The following is a 21,364-nucleotide window of genomic DNA, read 5'->3' on the forward strand; positions in this document are numbered from 1 at the left end:
TACAGGAGCGTCCCCTTTCCCCTCCGACATGATAGATTCTACCTCTGTTCCTTGAGTTCTTTGTGGCCATAATAGAGTGAATGGTCTAAGGGATGACCCTCCGCTGGGGCTTAGTTGCGCGTGCAACGGAGTGAAGCGTTGAGGTGATCTTAGTATCTAGGGCTTAATTTTGGTTAGGGATCTTCCACGTTGACCAAAGGGTTAGGTCTATAATTAGGAAGAGATTTATCACTTGGAATCCCTAGAGCTCATTGCAACTCTATTCGAGTGCGAGGTTGAGAGGTTATCTAATCTCTCATCCGGGACATGTATAGAGTTAGGCATAGTTGACCTTAGGTTTGGGACTATGTATTTAAGGATTTCCACGACTCACCATTGCATCGATTAGGAAGCATAATAGAGGGTTCTTGCACTTGAAACGATTGTCCTAGGCGGAGCATCATCCGAGTACCCCATCTTTATCGATTGCCTTACCTCCTCCTTTAATCGTGCTCTATTACTTGTTGTTTTTACTTTTGAGAATTGAATCATTATCACACTTATCACTACTGATCTTTCACATAGCTAAGAAGCGGATTAAGTGTTTTTATGCCCTATTCCCTGTGGATTTGATACTCGCTCATCCGGGATTATTACTTCGACAAACCCGTGTACTTGTGGGATATAAGCAAGGGGATCTTGTCAAGTTTTTGGCGTCGTTGCTGGGGAATAGGCGTTTAGAGATATTTTGTGCTTTGTTTTCTTAGCTATTTCACCATACATTCTATTTCATATCTTCTTATTCTATCATCGTTCTGATTTCTTTTTCTTTCTTTTTGGGTGCAATCCAGGTTATGACCCATGGGAATCCCTCAATATTGATTCAAGGAGATCCTGAGCTTGAACGTACACTTAGAAGAAAAGGGAAAGAGCCTGTGCAAGAATAGTTTAATTTAGCTAATTTGGAAGTGGAAGGATCTAAAAACATGGCAGAACAGAATGAGCAACAGGGGACATTATCTGATTATACCAGACCTTCAGTGTTGTTGACACAATCGAGCATTGTGCGTCCCCCGATCACAGCTCAGAACTTTGAGCTGAAGCCGGCATTCATCTACATGTGGCTACACTCATTACCTAGAGCATCAATTACCACATAAGAGGAGATGGTAGAAGCTTTTCTTGCCCGTTATTTTCCTCTCGGAAAATCAGCAAAGCTTAGGAATGAGATCTCATCCTTTGTTCTGTTAGAATTGGAGTCTCTATTCGAGACATGGGAAAAGTCAAGGAACTCCTGAGAAAGTGCCCGCAACACGGATTTCCGGAGTGGATGATTGTTATGACCTTTTACAACGGTTTGAATCCGAGTACAAGGCAACTCTTGGATGCGGCAGCAGGAGGTACTTTAGGTAGCAAGACCCCCGATGAGGCCCGTCAATTAATTGAGGAAATGGGGTTAAACAGCTACCAATGGAATGCTAGGAAAAAGAAAAAGGTGACCGGTCTCGATGAAATAGATGCGGTAACTTCATTGGCGGCTCAAGTGGAAAATTTGAGTAAGAAGTTAGATCTTCTTACTTCAAATTGAGTGGCGGCCGTGACTAATTACACCGGGTGTGGTGGAGGACATGCTCCCTCCGATTGCCCGATCTCTATCGGTGATGTTTCTTCGGTGGAGAACGTTGATTTTGTAGGTAATGGCATGAGACCTCAAGGAAACCTATATAGCAATACCTACAATTCTGGTTGGATGAATCATCCAAATTTTTCATGGAGTAATCAGGGTCCAGAAAAGGCTATGGGGCCACCGGGTTTCCAACAACAACAACAAGCCCCTCAGGTGCAAAACAGAGTCTCAGCTTTGGAAACCCGAATGAATGACTTAGAGAAGCACTTGACTAAATTTGTGCAATCTGCAACTACAAGGTTTGAATCAGTCGAGGCTACACTTCGCAACCACACCGCCTCTTTGCATAACCTTGAAAATCAAGTGGGGCCTCTGAGTGAGAAGCTAAAAGAACACACACGCAAGGTTATAGAGGTTGAAGAGGGAACAAGCAAAAAGATAGAGGTGGCACCCCCACCTTTCAAGCCAAGAATCCCTTATCCCTCTAGATTGAAAAATGATCAAGGGGATGAACAGTAGAAAAAGTTCCTGAGTTTGTTCAAGCAACTCCACATCAATATTCCTTTTGTTGAGGCATTGGCCCAAATGCCTAAGTATGCGAAGTTCTTGAAAGACTTGTTGACTAACAAGAGGAAATTGGAGGAAAGTGCTTCAGTGATTTTAGATGCTTCATGCTTTTTCGGTATTGTAAAAGAACATGCCGAACAAGAAGAAAGACCCGGGAATCTTCATCATTTCCTGTAATATTGGCAATCTAGGTGAGGAAATGGCATTGGTGGACTCAGGGGCCAGTATCAACGTTATGCCATACACCTTCTTTCAAAAGCTAGGCTTGGATGAGCCTAGGCCTACTCGGATGACTTTGCAACTAGCGGACCGAACAGTACGACATCCGAGAGGCATCATTGAAGACATGCTTGTCAAGGTGGACAAGTACATTTGTCCGGTTGACTTTGTAGTGCTAGACATTGTTGAGGATGCGGATGTACCTTTGATACTTGGGAGACCATTCTTGCGGACTTCCAAGGCATTGATTGACATGGACGGTGGAGAGCTAACTTTGAGGGTTGGAGATGACAAGCTCACATACCGCCTTGCTGAAGCCATGCGGCATTTTTTTGATTTCGATGATACTTTATACTTTCTAGATACTACTAATGAGATTGTTGATGAATACATGTAGGAAATGTTCAATCCGGACCCATACGAGGTTTGTTCGACCAAGAGGAGGATTATGAAGAAATAATGATGCTTGGTTCGACGGAAGAAGTACCATCTAACCCGGGATCTTGAAGAAGGTGCTCCGAAAAATGAAGAGGGCTAGGAGACACCACCGGAAACACTCCAAGTCTCTTGGAGACGTACGTGAACCGACGAAGTTGGACGAATCATTGTTAGGTGGTCCGAAGCCCGATAATTCACCTTCTACCCTCAAGAGACTTTGCACATCATGCTTTCAAGCCATGGGTAAGAGGGCAACTTTCATTCGTGAACCCCCGTGAGGTAAGACAAGGTACATCAAGCTTAGTGATGTTAAACAAGCGCTTCTTGGGAGGCAACCCAAGTGTTTACTGTTTTCTTATCTTCTAGTTTAGTTTGTTTGCATGAGTAAATTGTTAAGTGTTGGTGTCTTGATTTTTAGATGCTTGTGCTGAAATTTTCTTGTGAACTTTGAATATTCATCGTGTGTTTTCATGTGGAATTGGAGAAGTTATGTCATTTGAGCTTTATTCCATGTTTTTCGATGGTAAAACTCGCATACTAGGGCAGGCTCTGAGTGTGTAAACATGAAACTTTCTACAAAGCTTGCAGGTTTTTCTAAGGCATCTAGTGAAGACGCACGGGCGTGTGGAATTTCCCCACGCCCGTAGATTTGTATTGCGAGCTCATCCAGAGAAGGCACAGGGGCGTGCGGCTACCCCTGTGAACGACCATGCGAATATCGCACGCCCGTGTGTAATTTCCGCACGGGTGTGTGAATTCCTGCAGAGTTTGGCCGATTATCGCGAGAGCACACAGGGGCGTGAACTCGCCCCTGTGGGCGACCTTGTGAAACGTACACGGGTGTGGGTAATTTCCGCAAGCCCGTGTGAAACTCTGCAAAGAAGCCTTTTTCCATCTCGAGAAGACACAGGGGCGTGTGGGTGCCCTTGTGAGTTGGGCATGTGAATGTCCACGCTCGTGTGGAATTTCCGCACGAGCGTGTGGAACACATAGCGATTTTTCTCGGATGTCCAGAGAAGCCACAGGGGCATGCGGCTGCCCCTGTGGGAAGGGCGCACGGGCGTGGGTATTTTCCGCATGCCCGTGGGAGAGTGTTCAGAGACAATAAGGTGTTTTCTCGAGAGTGCACAGGGGTATGTGTACGCCCCTGTGGCTCTCTCGTAATGAGGCAAACGGGCGTGGGTAATTTCCGCACGGCCGTGTGGATGTACAGAACGCTAAGGGGCGCGGCTTCTTTTTAAAGAAGAATAGTTTCTCTCCTTCTTCACGTCTTCCCGTCGTCTGAAAACACTCCGACATCATCTCCCGACTTCATAGCGCCAATTTGGTGGGATTTTTGTGTGGTTTTCAGGCCGATTCTTGATTTTGTCTTCCCATATCGTCGGTAAGCCCTATTTATGATTTTCTTCGCAAATTCATGGGTTCCATCGATGAATTTAGAGAAAAATGCTTCGTTTCTCCAATTAGAAAGATTATTTGTGTTTTAGAACGAAGAAGAGGTAATTTCACGGTGTATTTTTGGAGTTTTAAGGCGCGGTCGTGCGGCTTTCACACCCCATGGATCCACACGGGCGTGCGGAAATTTCACACGTCCGTGTGGATTTCTGCAGCGTTAGTTTATCAACTTGTTTGATCGATTTCGTTTCAAATTTTGCAGATTATGGCACCTCGGTCGAAGAAGCAAGCTGATAAAAGGCCGCTGAGTCATCCCCTGAGCCCGAGGGCATGAGTTTCGCGATTCCAGAGCATCAGGTTCGCTATGAGCGCCTGTCAAGACTCCGGTTCGGACAGACTCGATTCCTGGACACGAGTATACTGAGAGATCTACAGTAGCGAGATGAGCTCGCTGATGAAGTCAAAGATCTCGTTTAGCAGGTGGTTGGAGCCAGTTATTGACGATTAGAGAGCCAACCATCCGAGAATTTGCATTGGAGGTGCTATCATCATTCGAGTTTGATAGAACTTACGCGAGCTTTGACAGTTTGGACACCATTCAGTTTAGAGCACTTGGACACCACCATAGCTTGAGTATCACTCAGTTTTCAGTTCTGCTTGGCTTGTATAAGGAGGCGTTCACAGACACTGAGGAGTACACTCAGTTACCGACTGATTACCCTGGAGCCGTGACCCCGCAGAGAGCTTATAGAGTACTATGTCGTCAGGGTCAGTAAGAGCCGGGGGTGTCCAAGGCCACGTGCCTTTCCCGACCTGGATACAGATATTTACATGCCATCATGAGTAGGTCGGTGAATGGCCGTGGTGATAGCACTTGTGTTCTGAGCCGGCAGGAGCTTCTATACTTGTACTCGATGGTGCAGTGCGTACCGATTCACTTAGGACACATCATGACAGAGTACATCAGATATCAGGGGCATTATGCTAGACTGGGAGCGATCTTCTCGGGCCCCTACATTAGGAGATTAGTGCTGAGCATGGGTCTCTTGGATTCGATTCGTGGGGCTGAGAAGACGAGTATACCTACCCCCCTGAGTTTAGAGACACTGAGATTGATGGGCATGGTCCGCAGAGTTCGGACAGGGGTTTATACTTTGGTGCTACCAGCTCCAGAGATAGCTGAGGATGAGGGTGATCATGCTGACGCTTCCCAGCTTGCCCCCGAGCCTCAGCCAACACCGATGGAGACCGAGGCACCTCCGGTGGCAGAAGACGCACTCCCCGTGCGTATGTTTTCACCATCTCGAGCCCATGATCGCTTTGAGAGGCTCGAGAATACTGTGGGAGTGATACGGGCAGAGGTGGCTGAGGCTCGAGCAGAGATTGCCAAGATTAGTGTTACGTAGGTCACTCATTACACAGAGTTCATGGCACGTTTCGACGTATTACAGTAGATCTTAGAGAGAGACGTCGCCTCATCATTTATCTTGAGTCCGAGAACTCCTCAGGTTCTCTCGGCACCTCCAGCATCCCCGTCACCTATTCTAGCACCACAGGATCCACCATGTGCTTCTCCACCACCAGCAGCAACAGAGGAGCCGACATAGCGTGACACCGACATTTGACTTTATTTTTCTGCACTTTCTTTATTTTACATTTTAGTTTAGACTTGTGCACTCAGAAAGGATTCTCCTTCTGAGTTTATTTTCATTTTACATTTCGAGTTGTATTCATTGCTTTATCTTTTATATACTCGAGTTATTTTTGTTTTTCTTGTGCTTCACTGACCCCCCTCGTGTATACGTGCAGATGGTCTTGTCATCTTAGGAATTGAGACTTTGTCATGGGCACGGCCAAAGTGCTTTGGCACTTGGCTGTGTGAGCTTCACAACCCGTCGGAACATTACTCCCAAGGACTTAGCTCCATCAAACGCGACACTAGCAGTCAGGGGAGTATTGTTTTGATTGCTTCTCCCACATATATTCTTCATTAATATGTATTTTGAGTGAGCTTGAATATGTACATTGAGGACAATGTACAACTTAAGTGTGGGGGGGAGTTTCATAGTGCACACATCCTTTTTCTGTTCTTGATAGATATACATGCTCACATAGCTAATGGTTGTTCACCTTAGTTACAATGATTGTATTCTTGAGTTTAGAAGAAATTTTAACATTGAATGTTTTCATGCTCTAGTTCTGGCTTGAATTTCTAGGAATTTTTACCCGATTTACACTCAGTGCACTACTCACTCTTTAAACTCTATTGGAAACTCATGTTCGATGTTAAAGTGATAGTTATAGTTGTTTCTTGTGTTAAATTCTGAAAAAAAAATGGAAAATGAAAAGAAAGAACAAAATACTTTTATTGTTTATTTGTGCTTGTTCGGTGGAAAGAGCTACCACCTATGAAGTATGAAGCTACTCTCATAAGTCAGATACTAGCTATACCCTAATGAGAGAAAGAGTTATCTCATAGGATGAGTGAAAGCAACCACTCCGCTAGAAAGAGCTACCACCTCGAAAGTGTGAAAGCTACCTTAGCGGCCGCTTTGGAAAGGGCTACCTTAGAGGATGTGTGAAGCTACTACCATCTTTGAAATTGTTGTCACTTTGGGAGATAAATAAGTCCCTTGTACTTAGAACTTTGAGGAGTATACCTTGGGTTATTTTGAGTGAGTTCACACACGTACACGATTTCGGGTTTGTTGTCCTTTTTGATTCAAGTTTTTAGCTAGAGCTTTGATTTTTTGTATTTAATGTTGAAAATTCCCTTACTTACAGAATGCTCTCTCTGTACACTTTGGTGAACCTAAGGCCAAGCACTTCCAATATTTCGTTCATCTATGCACAGAATGTTTAATTTTTGCTTGAGGACAAGCAAAAGCTTAAGTGTGGGGGGAGTTTGATAAGTGCTTGTGTGATATGAATGTGAAGCATTCTTTTCTTATGTTGAGCATTACTTTTCTCAGGTTTTTACACTTACATGTGTGTTTTTATGTTACTTTCGTGCAGATAGGGTTGTGAGGCCCAGTATGAAGGAAAGAAGCCAATGTGGATCATAATGCACCAATTTTGGAGGAAATCTTGCTAAGGTTCCAACGCGAAGACATAGGTCGGGTGCGAGATGCTAGAGTGTGTGCCAACCTCCTCGTATTTGATTTAGCATAACCATTTGGAGGGGCACAAGTGCAGTCACACTCAAGCATTCCGACTTATGCATATAGACCACGATCTCCACGAACTTGTCCGTCATTAAAGAAGCAAAGCGATCCACGATGAGAACGTGTGCCCGTTTGCGTCACCTCGATGAAAGTATGGACTCAGGAAGTATTTTAGGCCAGGTACTGTAGTGGAACACTGTAGTGAAAGTACTGTAGCAGCACTGTTCACAGCCAGCTGAGAAAACAGGAATTCAGAGAATCCACACCAGCGTGTGGAAATTATACACGGCCGTGTGGAAATTCCACATGGGCGTGTGAAAAATCCACAGGCCCGTGTGGTCACTCGATTCCAGCCCTATTTAAAGCCGATTCAGCCCTGATTTCAGTATTCTTTTCTCCATCTTCTCCCCAACTTGAGAGAGGGTTTCGGCTAGGGTTTTGAGAAGTATTGGCCTGGGTTTTGGAGAAGTTCTACGGCTCCGACATCATCATTCCTTAGGAAGAAGGTTGGTAGGGTAGCTTCCGTCGAGGCGTATCCTATATCGGACAAGGGAATCTTTGGACGATGAGTAGAGGACTTTCCACAAGACCATCGACACAATTATCGAGGGGGTTTCTCTATCGATTCATTGATTTTACATTCTATTTCTTTGATTGTACTTAGCTCCATGGAGAGCTAAACCCCTAGTGGATACTTGGGTATTTGTGAACCCTAGGATGTATTTGTTTCATTGAATCTCTTTATTATGCTTTCAATTAATTGATGTTTATTGTGAGTTCCAACCTTGAATGCTTGATTGTATGAACATTTCCCCTAGAGTGACACTAGGGTTGAGAGTTCTTGTTGGCAACCTTGTGAGTGAGTGACACACCACGAGCGTTAGACAAAGCTAGGTTGGAGAGGGTTGAGAGGGTGAGTCGAGAGGTACAAGAGCATCCCCTTTCCCCTCCGACGTGATAGATTCTACCTCTGTTCCTTGAGTTCTTTGTGGCCATAATAGAGTGAATGGTCTAAGGGATGACCCTCCGCTGGGGCTTAGTTGCGCGTGCAACGGAGTGAAGCGTTGAGGTGATCTTAGTATCTAGGGCTTAATTGTGGTTAGGGACCTTCCACCTTGACCAAAGGGTTAGGTCTATAATTAGGAAGAGATTTATCACTTGGAATCCCTAGAGCTCATTGCAACTCTATTCGAGTGCGAGGTTGAGAGGTTATCTAATCTCATCCGGGACATGTATAGAGTTAGGCATAGTTGACCTTAGGTTTGGGACTATGTATTTAAGGATTTCCACGACTCACCATTGCATCGATTAGGAAGCATAATAGAGGGTTCTTGCACTTGAAACGATTGTCCTAGGCGGAGCATTATCCGAGTACCCCATCTTTATCGATTGCCTTACCTCCTCCTTTAATCGTGCTCTATTACTTGTTGTTTTTACTTTTGAGAATTGAATCATTATCGAACTTATCACTACTGATCTTTCACATAGCTAAGAAGCGGATTAATTGTTTTTATGCACTATTCCCTGTGGATTCGATACTGGCTCATCCGGGATTATTACTTCGATAAACCCGTGCACTTGCGGGATATACGCAAGGGGATCTTGTCAAACATGAAAATATATTTTTATCATCATGTGTCAGGACCTCGACCAACTATTGCATTTAGGATTTTTGATATGCCTATAAGGCTTTGACACACCTTTGCGTGTGTGTACCGCAAGTACATGGGTTATCGAAGTAATAAAGTACCCCGATGAGTGGGTAGTCGTATCTACATGGAATAGTGATCAAAAACACAAGAATTGCTATTTAACTATAGTGAAAATGATTGAAGAGTTGTGTGAACAATATCAATGCAAATTAAAAAAATAAAGAAGAGAAAAAAAGCACAATAGGGATAAGGAGAGGTAATCGATAGAGAGATGGGGCACCCAGACATTGCTCACCCCAAGACTATTATTTCAAGTGCAAGACTAATCATTATGCCTCCTAACTAATGCTTAACGAGTCGTGGATATCTAAAGACACACGGTCCCAAACCTAAAGTCAACCATGACTAACCCTACACTATACCCTGGCGGAAAGGGATACTCTCGACACCTCACACTGTGTGGGGTTGCATGAAGCTCTAGGGACTCCAAGTGGTAAATCCTATTACCTAAAATAGATCTAAACCTTTGGTCGAGGCGAAATACCCCTAGTCACAATTAAGCCCCAGCACTAAAGATTACTTCAACACTTCACTCTTTTGCTTGCACTACTAAGCCTCAGTGGAGCTTGTCTCTTAGAACTTCACTCTATCATGACCACAAAGAACTCTTGGAAACCTTGCTTTATCTAATCCTAATGAAGTGTCACTCATCCACAAGGATTACCAAGATGGATTCTCGACCCTAGTGTCACTGTAAGGGAAAACCACAACAACAAGCATTCAAGAATGGAATTTAATTAAAACATCAATTAAAGAAGAATAATAAAGGTCAATGAAACAAAATTTTCCTAGGGTTTACAAGTTCAAGCACCCATTAAGAGTTTAGCTTTCCATGGAATAATACACAATCAATAATGAAATCAATAGTGAAAACATGCAATCCATAGATAAAACCCCCTTATAGTCTGTATCGATAGTCTTGTGGAGCCGCCTCATCTTCTCCAAAAGTTCCCTTGTCAAGCCTAGGGCACACCTCACCGAATCGGTGCCGATGAAAGCTCCCCCAATAACTCTCCTCCACAGGAGCGCGATGTCGAAAGTCGTAGGACTGCTCCAAAAACTTAGACATAGTCTTTCCAAACCCTAGCCATGAGCGCCTCCAAAGATGGACAAAAGATGGGGAAAAGATTCTTCAATAACTATCAAAACACAGTATTTATAGGGCTGGAATAGAGCATCCACACAGGCGTGTGGAAATTCCACACGGTCGTGTGGATTTATAAAACTTGTTTCCTGCAAGCTGTGAACAATAACTGCTACAGTAATTTTACTGCAATGATTTGCTAAAGTAAACTGCTATAGTACTCTGCCAAAATGCTCCCGATTCCACTCTTTTCATTGAGGCAACATGAATGATCACAAATCCATGCGGTAGTCACGTCGTGTCTTCAATGAAACCATATTGACAGAGCTCTTGCTAGTATTGCACAAATTGGAACAAATGGGTGTGAATGACTTTATGCCCCTCCACTTTGTATATTCTCTTGAGCACAATGGAGGTTGGCACACACACATGTCTTTGAGCATAACTTGTATCTTCACCTTTGTTCAATCCAAGAACTTCATCAACAATCACATCCATGATCTACTTTTGCTTCCTTTCTTCCAAAATTGTCTCAACAACCCTACATGTACAAAAAAACACAAATACACACAAATATGCAATAAGATCTGAGAAAAGTAATGCTCAATGTAAGAAAAGAATACTTTGTATTATTTATACACAAGCACTTATCAGGCTTACACATCATCAAGTAATCATTTATACAACCTATCACTTTTCAGACTTTTCCTACGCTTAACCAAACCTATATTCCTCAACAAAGTGCCATCATGGACACACACCAACATTAACATAACCATTACTAAACTTATTACAAAAGCTCTCAAAAGTTGGCTCCCTCCTCTTAGAAGTATTATCCCCAACAATACTAGGGGAATCACAAGAACTTTCAATTTAACATTCGCAATTTATTCCAACACTCAGGACATATAACACAAGTTATTCATTTTTATTCTTCTAAAAAATTTCCATTACATTTGAATAGGCACCTCAAACTCATGAACTTCAATTCAACAATAAGTATAGTCATTAACACACATCCTTTAACTATATTTATGGAATTAAACTACATTGAGATCCATGCCTTTTATTCACAACATCATAGCTCAAAACTCTAACCATTCCATAATACCATAATAATAAGATCTTTCATAGCTCACACATAGTAATAAGCAAGTTATACTATTAACTACATAGAAACTACCCAAAAGTATGCATCAATTATACTCATTATTCCTCCTCATTAACTTCACCATTTATAGCCATACTTTGATTGGTTGATATAGAATATAATTCATTGAGACATATATGCTCAATCTCACTTATATCAATAAATTCATCTAGGTCATTGTAATGTTCAACAGTTTCTGTTCATCCCAAGAAGGCATAAATTCTTAAAATTTTTATCTTAACCTTTACACCCAAAATCACACAATATTCTTCAAAGAACTTAAGACAATATGCCTGGACTCATTCTCATCATAATTGTAGCCTATAGCATCCAAATCAATGTCTATTTTTTTAAACTAATCAAAAACATCGATTTGAAATATGATAAAGCCAGGGAAAGAATATAATCAAGAGATTAAAAAATTTATATATTTTTTATTAGAATCATGCATACAACTTAACCCACTCACGGACAATGAGATGCACAAAAGAATAACAATGAGATGCACAAATAAATCTTAAACATATATGCCATACAACCTTATAAAAGGTCTAGGGTTGGCTTAAACTTAACTTTAAGAATTTCTAAAGCATTTCTATGGAGATAGGCTTCCTTCCCAACAAAGGAAATACCATAAATGAGCAAAGTTTGTCAAAGCTATAATATTCCTACAGTATCCCTGAACTCAACCACAATGGAGGTTCACTAATTCAACAAATCTTTAAGTAAATGTAGAGATGGCAACGGGTCGGGTTGGGTGTGGGTATTGCCATCCAAACCTGATAGGTTTTCAAAGCCCCAATCCGTACCAGCACCCGACGAGTAATCAGGTACCAGTAGGGATACCCCCCCCCCCCTCATTCATGACTGTATTTAAAAATATTTAAAATAAAATTAAAATACCAAGTAAAAATTAAAAATATCAATCCAAAATGATTGTTTTTTTGTTTGAATGAACAACATAGAGTAGAAATTTAAAATAGACATTCAAAGCAACACAAAATAGACAAATTTGACACCATATGTAGGAATTTAAAAAACCCTAACCAAAAGAATTGAATATATATATAATTGGATATATTTGTTAATTGAATTTCGGGTTGGGTTTGTGTTTAGGGTCGGGTCGGGGATCAGGATTCCCATATCTTCACCCGCACCTGCTTTATATTAGTCGGGTTTTACCCGAAACCTGGTCAAATTAGGTTTCCTCATCAAAGTTGGGTCGGGTTGGGTTGGGTCGAGTTTGGTCGGGTTTGGGTATTTTTGCGATCCCTAAGGAAATGGAATACATACCTCCACTCAAACTCTAATCATCCACAAACAAGAATGATAACCATAAATCTCAATAATTTTAACAAGTATGAACCCTGATCTAGGGTTCAAGGAATGAAATTACAAGTAGCAGGTAGGAAATGATCTAGCTTGGATCTATGATCTTATTCTCTCAAAAACAAGGAAAGAGCATCAAATCAAGCTTTTCAAGCTCATCAATCACAACCCTAGCCTCATTCCACTAAGGATGAAGAATAGTAAGTGAAACAAGGGAAAGAAGATGACCCTACCTCACCAAGCTAAAAGGAGAAGGAGAGAACACTAATGGAGTTTCTCCCAAGAATGAGAATGGAAGATCCATGTCATGACCTCTCATTCAAGGAAAGAAGAAGCTAAGAAGAAGAGAAGGAAAACAAGGAAGAAGAAAAATAAAAGGTTTAGAGGTGAAAATTGACAAGAATGCCCTTATAATAACAAGAAAAAATAGTACAAGAAAGCTTCACATAGGTTGTGCCATTTTGCACGGGTTGTATGGAGCTCAGTATAGAAGAAAAAGGCTTGTTACTGGGAATGGCACAGGCTATGTCGTTTCACACAGGCTGTGTGGATCTCAGCTCAACAAAATATCAAAGGCTAGGATCCGCATAGGATGTATTGTTTCTCACAGGCTATGCCGATTTCAGTCTAGACAAAAATATGTGAGCTAGTAATGGCATAGGTTTTGATGTTTTCCACAAGCTATACGAATTTCATCCCAACAAAAGGATATAATGTTAGGGATGGCATAGGCTATACTGGAACCCGAATACAAAGACTATTCTACAATCACAAACTCCCAGATCAAACAAAACCTTACTGAGGTAGAGATAAGAAAAACTCAACCAAGTTTTGATTTAACACTCAAGAAAAGAATGAAATACCACAGATAGGATGAGAACAAACCTAATGTGATAAAATAATAATAAATAATAAATATAACCCAATGGTGAGGATCTTGGGTGGGGTCAACAAAGAAAGGTATCTTTAGATTTGGATAAAGAAACACAAGCTTCTTTAGATGTGGATAAAGAAACACAAGCTTCTAGAGTAGATATGGTTTACAAGTTTTTATTCCCATCTTTGATAATATGTCAAAAATATAAGATTTTTTGAGACAATAAAAGCACTTGTTCATGTGAAATAATTTTAATAGTGAGAAAAATAGTTAAGAATGACCAAATCTTGTAAAGAAAATTCAGCAGCTAATATGGTAATAATAGAGCCTACAAGAGCTTTATCGTTCTCAATAATTACCACATCATCGACATTCACCAACAAGAAGCAATGAAAAACACAATGATCATAAAGAAACAAGGATGAATCTGCATATGAACCAACAAATCCAATCTAAAGAAGGAAATTATTCAAGCATTAAAACCATGCGAAAGATACCTATTTAAGTTCATACAATGACTTGGGTAATTTCCAAACATAGCTTGGATGTTGTGTATCAATGAACCCCTACATCTAAGGCATATAAATAGTTTCATCCAAATTTCCATGCAGAAATGCATTATTGACACCAAGTTCATTGAAATCCAATCCACAAGAAAGAGAAATAGTAAGAACTATTGAGATTGTCATTGGTTTAACAACCGGACTAAAGGTGTTATTGAAATCCAATCCATACTCTTGAGTATACCCTTGGCAAGTAATTGTTGGGAGCTGGGGTTTACAAACACACAGTAAATAATTTCCAAGCAGTCAATACTATCCATCCAACAAGAATTGATAACAAGCAATTACCATAATTTGCATTCAAATACCAATGTACAGATATTTTAGGAATGAGAATCCTTGTGGGAAAACTCTTCACTACAAAGAGAAGCAATAAGAACCTTGATTGTTCAACTTGTATGAGAAGTAGCTATAGTGTTGTTCTCCACCATTAAGCTACAATCTAGCTTAATTCAGCAAGTTGATGCATACAATCAACAATTAGCCTTTCTTGACTAACACAGAACACACGAAAAGAAAGAAAACAACTTGCCCTACCTAACTTCTCACTTACATAAGTTTACAAGAATGAAGAAAAAGAGTACAAATATACCTTCTCTTCTTCTTCTTTAAGCTCTAAACCTAGACCTAAAAGCTCTAGAATGCCTACAAGCCTTACTCTTTGATAAATCTTGAAGGTCTTACCCGTAGCCCTCTTCTCCCTATTTTTTCCCACACTTTCAAAAATACTCCACAACTTTTTTAATGAAGAGAAAATGAAGAGTTATGCAAGTTTTTCAGGCTACTATAGTACTTTCGGCACAACTTAATTTTGAATCATACACTTGTTCTAGGCTTCAACCAAGGGCTGGACACCTTACATTAATCTTGTCTTTATTTGCTTAATAGTACCATTAGCTTTCCTCTTAATTGATGAGCTTGTTACAGTACTAAAGAGTGTTCAAACGTCGATCCAAGCACTTGAGAACCAAGTCAGGCAACTTGTTAAGGCGAATTCTGAGCCTTCTTCAAGTAGCCCATCGAGCAACATCGAAAATAGCCCAAGTGAAACCTTGAAGGCTGTTGATTTTAGTAGTGAGAAACAAGTAGTGTTGGTGGCTAAAGAAAGCCTTAGTGTCATGGAAGTTGGGGTAAAGCAAGACAGTGTGGATAGCTTCATGGACGTGGAAACATGTGAGGAAGTGGAAGAAGCTCAATCGACTACAATTGAAGAAGCCACTTGCCTCAATATTGATCTTTCCATCAATCTACCCATTTTGGTCAAGTGCAAAAACAAAATTCCAGGAATTGTATTTGAAGATGTGGGAAGGAAGCTAAGATCATCATTAAACCCACCAATGCCGGGCTTGGACAATTTCCAACCAAAGATTTTTCCTTGGCGGCCCAAGCAAATGTTATGGGCACTTGATGTTCATCACACTATGGTTGAGAAAAATATTGTGGATAGGATGATAAAGCCAACAATTGATCCACCTATGCAAAGCTTGACAAGTTCTCAACCAAACTTGTTCCCTTGGAGACCCAAACAACACTTTTGGGTAGTTCAAGGTATTTTAAAATGGGTTGAGGAAGCAAATGCGGGTAGGAGATTGAAACCTTCCAAGGACCCGCCAATGCCGAGCTTAAACAACTCCCGGCCCAAGCTTTTTCCTTGGAGGCCAAAAGGTGACTCATGCTTGACCTCCAAATTTGCATCATCCCGGAGGGTAAGTTTCATATTTCTTGGTAGTTCTTATGCAACCTCAAGCCAGGATGAACACACTATTTTCAAGCCTCCCTAGGTAAGAAAGAGGTACGTCGAGCTAATGACGTTAAACAAGCGCTTCTTGGGAGGCAACCCAAGTTCCTTACATTTATTGTAGTCTTTTTCTCATTTGTGTTGTTTTGCTTAACTTGTGTTTTTAGTGTGGTTTGGCTTTAGTTGTGTTTTCATCATTTTTCTTAGTTCATTAGCCTTTGTAATATTTTGTTTGTCATGTGATCTTTGATTAATTCTTGTTCTTGATGCATTCTTGTTGATGTTTTAAGTGTTTATTCGATGTTTCCGGCTTTGATTTTCAAGGTTTGATCCATAAGCGAAGTGTGCGAAATGTGCAAAGTGTGGAGAAAAGTTGTTGTGTGTCAGGAAAATCCCGAGGACCATCCTTGCGTCCGCAAGGATGCCCCTCAAGACTACCCGAGTGAGGGCATTATATGGGTTTTGAGACTGCTACTATTCATTCTTCTTCCTCATTCTTCTAACCGTTTCTCCCTCATTTCTCCACCGTTTTTCATCATTTTTTTTGCTCTAGTTTGCTCTTCTCCTCCTCTTTTCCATTTTAGTAACAAAAATTTGGAGTTTGAGCAAGTTTTTGGCCGGATCCAACCAATTAATCCACCCATCTTACTCTAGGGCAAGGGTTTGACCTCTCACTCAACCCTTGAGTTCTTCTTGTTCTTGTGGGTGGAATCTCTTGGATTTTTGTTGGTTTGTGAATGCTTAATGATTATCAATGTGTTTTTCTTCATTTGTAAAATTTTTGGCTACTTTTACAAGCAAAGTTCTTGCAAAATTTTTCCGAAATCACTGTAGCACTGGCATTTTCTTGATTTTCTTCATTCTTTTGATGCCCACTTTGTTTGTAACTTGGTTAGATGATCTCCACTTGCATCACATGGACATTCTTTTTTGTTTTGTTTTCTTTTACCTCTATGTTTTGTTTGCTTTTTTTGTGTTGTTAGTTGTTTATCGCTTTTTGTTTTTGATGGGTGTGTGATTAGATGCCTTGAGGTGATGTTCTTTTCTACCTTGCGTGGGTGGAATTAGGGACATCAAGCACACTTTCTTCCTCCATCATCTACCATGATCTTTGGTGGTCACCTCGATCTCATGGACTTCAAGACTCATGCTTTGAGACTCGGGGAAGTTCACGAAACCCTCTTACTATGTTTTTTTATTGTCTATCTTGTTGCATTCTATCGATTAGGCACATCTGAGGGCAATGTGCATCTTTAAGTGGGGGTGGAGTTCTGTGAACTTTGAAAAATGTTTGCATTTGCATGCTTGATTACCTATGATAGCTATGATTTTATTGTTAAGGACTTCCTAGCTTGGTAGAATGATAGTTGTGAGTTGTACTTTATTTGTGCTTGAATGTAGTTCCGTATCATCTCTAGTGCACCTATATACATGTTCATGAGCACTTCTACCTTGTACACTCCAACCTACCCATAATTTTTGACTTGGGCATTAATTTGTTAAATTCTATCTTCAATGCACTTTTTAAGAGCTTTTTGTGTTCCTTTATTGTTTCTCTACCTTAAAGTGTACTATTGTAGCAAGTCTTTACAAGGGACATGAGATACAGCTTTGTACATGTGAAAAAAAGGGGGGTCTATGTCAGATTCCTCCGCTTTTATAAGTTTTTAAGCATGAATGCGTCTATGTAGACTGTAATTGAGTAAGTGGGTGACTCTTGTGCCTAACCAAAGATGTGCATTCATCCGAAAGATTATTTTCTCGTGCACCTATGTTAGGGCGGACCCAAGAAAAAAAGAAAAAAAGTGTGTATGCTTGTATATATGTGTGAAAGAAATAAAGTATCTCTTTTGTTCCCTTGAAGCTTGTCGCATAGTCATTTGAAAGTTAGAGTTTTATCTAGGAACCAGAGGACTCTTAATTGAGTATTGAGGGTGCCTTTAGCATCTTAATGCCATTATCATTATGTGTGGGGCGAATAGGCATCCCTGGGGTAATCCAGGTGTAGAGGTCAAGGTGGGGGTTATCACACACTCACGGGGAGCACTTTAGATGAGATAGAACTATTAATACTTCACTATTCATTGAACAGCTCACTCCTTGATTTCTGTCCAGTCGTGCTTGTCTAGTCCTTTACTTTGAGTTGAGGTCGCACTTTTTAGCCGCTTTATCTTCTTTCCCTTTGATCTTTCATGTTTGTTTGCTTGGGGACAAGCAAACGCTTAGGTGTGGGGATGTATGATAAACGCCTAAAAAGTACGTATTCTCGCATGTATTTGTTTTGTATGATTCTTTATATTTATTTGTTGAATCGATGCCCTTTTGGTTTAAATTGTGTTATTTTTACATTTCAGGCCCATTTGAAGCCTTGGGGCCTCGGCGACGCGATTAGGGATGAATTCAGCAACAAAGCAGCGTTTCCGGGCCGGGATCACTGTAGCACATCACTGTAGTAGTCACTGTAGCTCATTGCGGGCTTCTCAGTAGAAATCTGAAATTCCCGAGGGGTCGGCATACGGCCGGTATACTGACCTGTTTACCGATCGGGATCTGGCATATATAAGGCTTGTTAGGGCATCAATTAAGGGACTTTTGGCCACCACTCTCCACCATCATCCTCTAGAGCTTCAAGGCTGCGGGAGAAGGCAGATCTGAGGGGCAAATCGAAAGGAGAAGAAAGTTACACTCAAGGAAAATGATCTAGGAGCTCTCCGGCGCAGATCCGACGAGTTCTCATCACCACCTTCTAGTTTTCATCTTAGGGGAGTTTGTTATGAACTTTTCTTTGTATCTCTTATCTTCTACACTTGCTCCTTTGTTGATGATGAACTAGACTCCCAAGGTCACCGGGCATCCGGTGAACCTTGGGATGAACTTGCTTGTATAGATGCTTTGATTTACATTTATGGCAATTGTGTGGTTTGTGATCCTTGCTTGGTGCTCTTTGATGTGTTGTTTTGCATGAGAACTTTGTGATTCAACTTCTAGGTTGTATTTGGTGCGTGACCATCGCCCTTATACTAGACACACCTTGCTTGGAAAGGATACATGTATGAATACACCATGACCATTGGGTATTTCATACCCCTCCAACCATTAGGGCTGTACATAGGTTGAGTTTTGGCCCTAATTTGAGATCTCCCTTAATCGTAATGCTATAGTAGGAGGATTTGGTCGGGAGAGATTCCGAGCCAATACTCTTATTGGATTAGGGATTACCGCCTTGACCATCGGGGTGATCTATTTTTGGGTGTCTCTTGGTCCAACCACCGTTGCCTTTGTAATTCTAGCATCCATCTAGCTTTAGTAGTCTCGAGGGGATCCTAGCTCGGAGACCTCGCACTTTTATTGTTACTTGCTTCCTTAGTATGCTTGTGTGGTGACCCTTAGTCCATGTGTTTATAGTTTCTTTTCTTTTGTTATTTTCCTTATCTTGTTTTAATCCTATATTCGGTAGGCTAGTGATAAGTGCTTGAGTAGACATATTTTTATATATGTTTTACATGCATTGAGCATCATTTTTACTGTGGTTTATGTCTCATATTGTGTATTTGGTGTTCTTTTATGCATATAGGTTGTGAATGCCTTGAAGAGTAAAAAGAAAGCAAAGATAGGCTATAAAGACACAATGTTGGGAGTTCTTGTTCAATTCAAGGATCGAGACACGAGAGCAGTTCATAAACGTGGAGATGTGTGCCAACTTCTAAGAAGATTCAAGTCAATTCACTATTTGGAAGGGCACAAAGGCAGCCACATCTTCATATTCCTCTGTTTGTGAAGATTGCAAGACCTCTCAAAGATACGTCGATGAAGAAAAGTTTTATAGCCTACCACATGGACGTGTGCCTGGACATGTGGCCTTAAGAGAAGAGTGTTCGGATCGCGTTTTGTGAAAAGTACTGTAGCAATTTCACTGTAACAGTGCTGTAGCAAAATTACTGTTCCGCGGCCGCGTGGAAAATCCACACGGGCGCGTGAGGGCACGTGACAGACGCGATCTAAGGCCTATAAATAGCCGTTTTGCCCTATTCTTTCTCATCTTTTGTGCGGCTCTTGAGGGGTGAGACGGCTAGGGTTTGGAGAGGAGGTCTTTGCGGCTTTGGAGGCGCTTCATCACCAACTTTGATCGATTCCTCCTCCGTCATAGCATCAAGGAAGCCACCGGTGAACCTAGCTTCGGAGTGGGTCCTTCAAGACGTCGAAGCTCTCCATCAAGGCAATCAGTTCATATATAAGGGGGTTCATTTCTATGGTTTTAATGTACTTTCATTCATTGATGGTGTGTTTTGTATGTTGCTCCATGGAGAGCTAAAACCCTAGAGGGTATTTGGGCTTGTGAACCCTAGGATTCTCATCTTTTGTGGATTTGCTTAGTGTTTCTATTTAATCCGAGTTTGATTAAGTTTTAATCTTGTATTCTCATTGCTTGCTTGTTTAATTAATCCTTGTGGTTGATTGGATTTGCATGATTTGTTACTTTGATGTGAGAGAGCTCTCCATTTAGAGTTAGAACTTCAAGGTTAAAGAGGGTTGAGAGGGTGAGTCATGAGATAGTGGAGTGTCCCCTCTCCCTTCCGATTGCGTGTATTCTATCTCCGTTCCTTAAGCTCTATGCAACCCCTGTGCACTTGCGGGGTAATTATTACTTGTGGGGTAATTATTACTTCGACACCCGTGCACTTGCGGTTTACACGCATATTCGGACGTGTCAGCTAGACAGTGCCATCTACGGGAGAGTAATAGCAGCTCTTGGGACCCCAGGGAATACGACCCCTGTGTCACGCATAGGGTATTACTTGAAGTCCCGTGCACTTGCGGACTTCATCAATCTTCATGTCAATACTGTCAATACCCCATGAAAACACATGGCTTCGCCTCAACACCATCAAGCCTGGACCTTTCATCTTCAAAACATGAACATAAGCCCTACAGCTAAACACTCTCAAGTGATCATAAGAAATATTTTTTCTAGTACAAACCCCATCTAGTACACCACTGTCTAAAATAGCTATTAGAGAAAGGTTAATTAAATCCACTAAAGTCCTCATTGCCTCCCCTGAAAAGATCTTAGGCAGCTTTGCATGAAAGAGCATCCATCTGATCCTCTCCACTATTGCCATGTTCATCATTTCTACCACACCATTCAACTGAGGTGTCTTGGCAGGTGTCTTCTTAACCCTGATACCACTGAGTTTGCAATACCTTTCAAACTACACACTATACTCGCCACTATTTTTTGCCTTGACTACTTTCAGTTTTTTCCTTATCTCTTTTTCAACTTTGAGAGAGAAATCCTTGAAAGCATCAAGCACTTGATCTTTGGTCTTCAGAGCAGTGGCCCACACCTTCGTTGAGTGATCATCTATAAAGGTTACAAAATACTATGCTCCTCCAATGGTTTTCTCTTGCAAGAAACAAACACCAATATGAATCAAATCAAGGATACATGACTTTGTACATGGGGGATATGAGTGAAAAACTACTCTATGTATTTTTCCCTCTGAGCAATCATCACAAGATTT

The 21,364-nt window shown here is 41.2% G+C and overlaps 1 non-coding gene across 1 annotated transcript; it reads right to left on the bottom strand.

Annotated features, from left to right (window-relative positions):
- Positions 1-1,193: 1,193 nt before the first annotated feature.
- Positions 1,194-1,299, bottom strand: LOC120283184. Its single transcript, XR_005543182.1, has one exon. It is a non-coding gene; the product is annotated as a small nucleolar RNA R71 (small nucleolar RNA).
- Between the last annotated feature and the right edge of the window lie 20,065 nt (positions 1,300-21,364).

Source organism: Dioscorea cayenensis, chromosome 18 (assembly GCF_009730915.1).
Source record: "Dioscorea cayenensis subsp. rotundata cultivar TDr96_F1 chromosome 18, TDr96_F1_v2_PseudoChromosome.rev07_lg8_w22 25.fasta, whole genome shotgun sequence".
Classification (NCBI taxonomy): domain Eukaryota; kingdom Viridiplantae; phylum Streptophyta; class Magnoliopsida; order Dioscoreales; family Dioscoreaceae; genus Dioscorea; species Dioscorea cayenensis.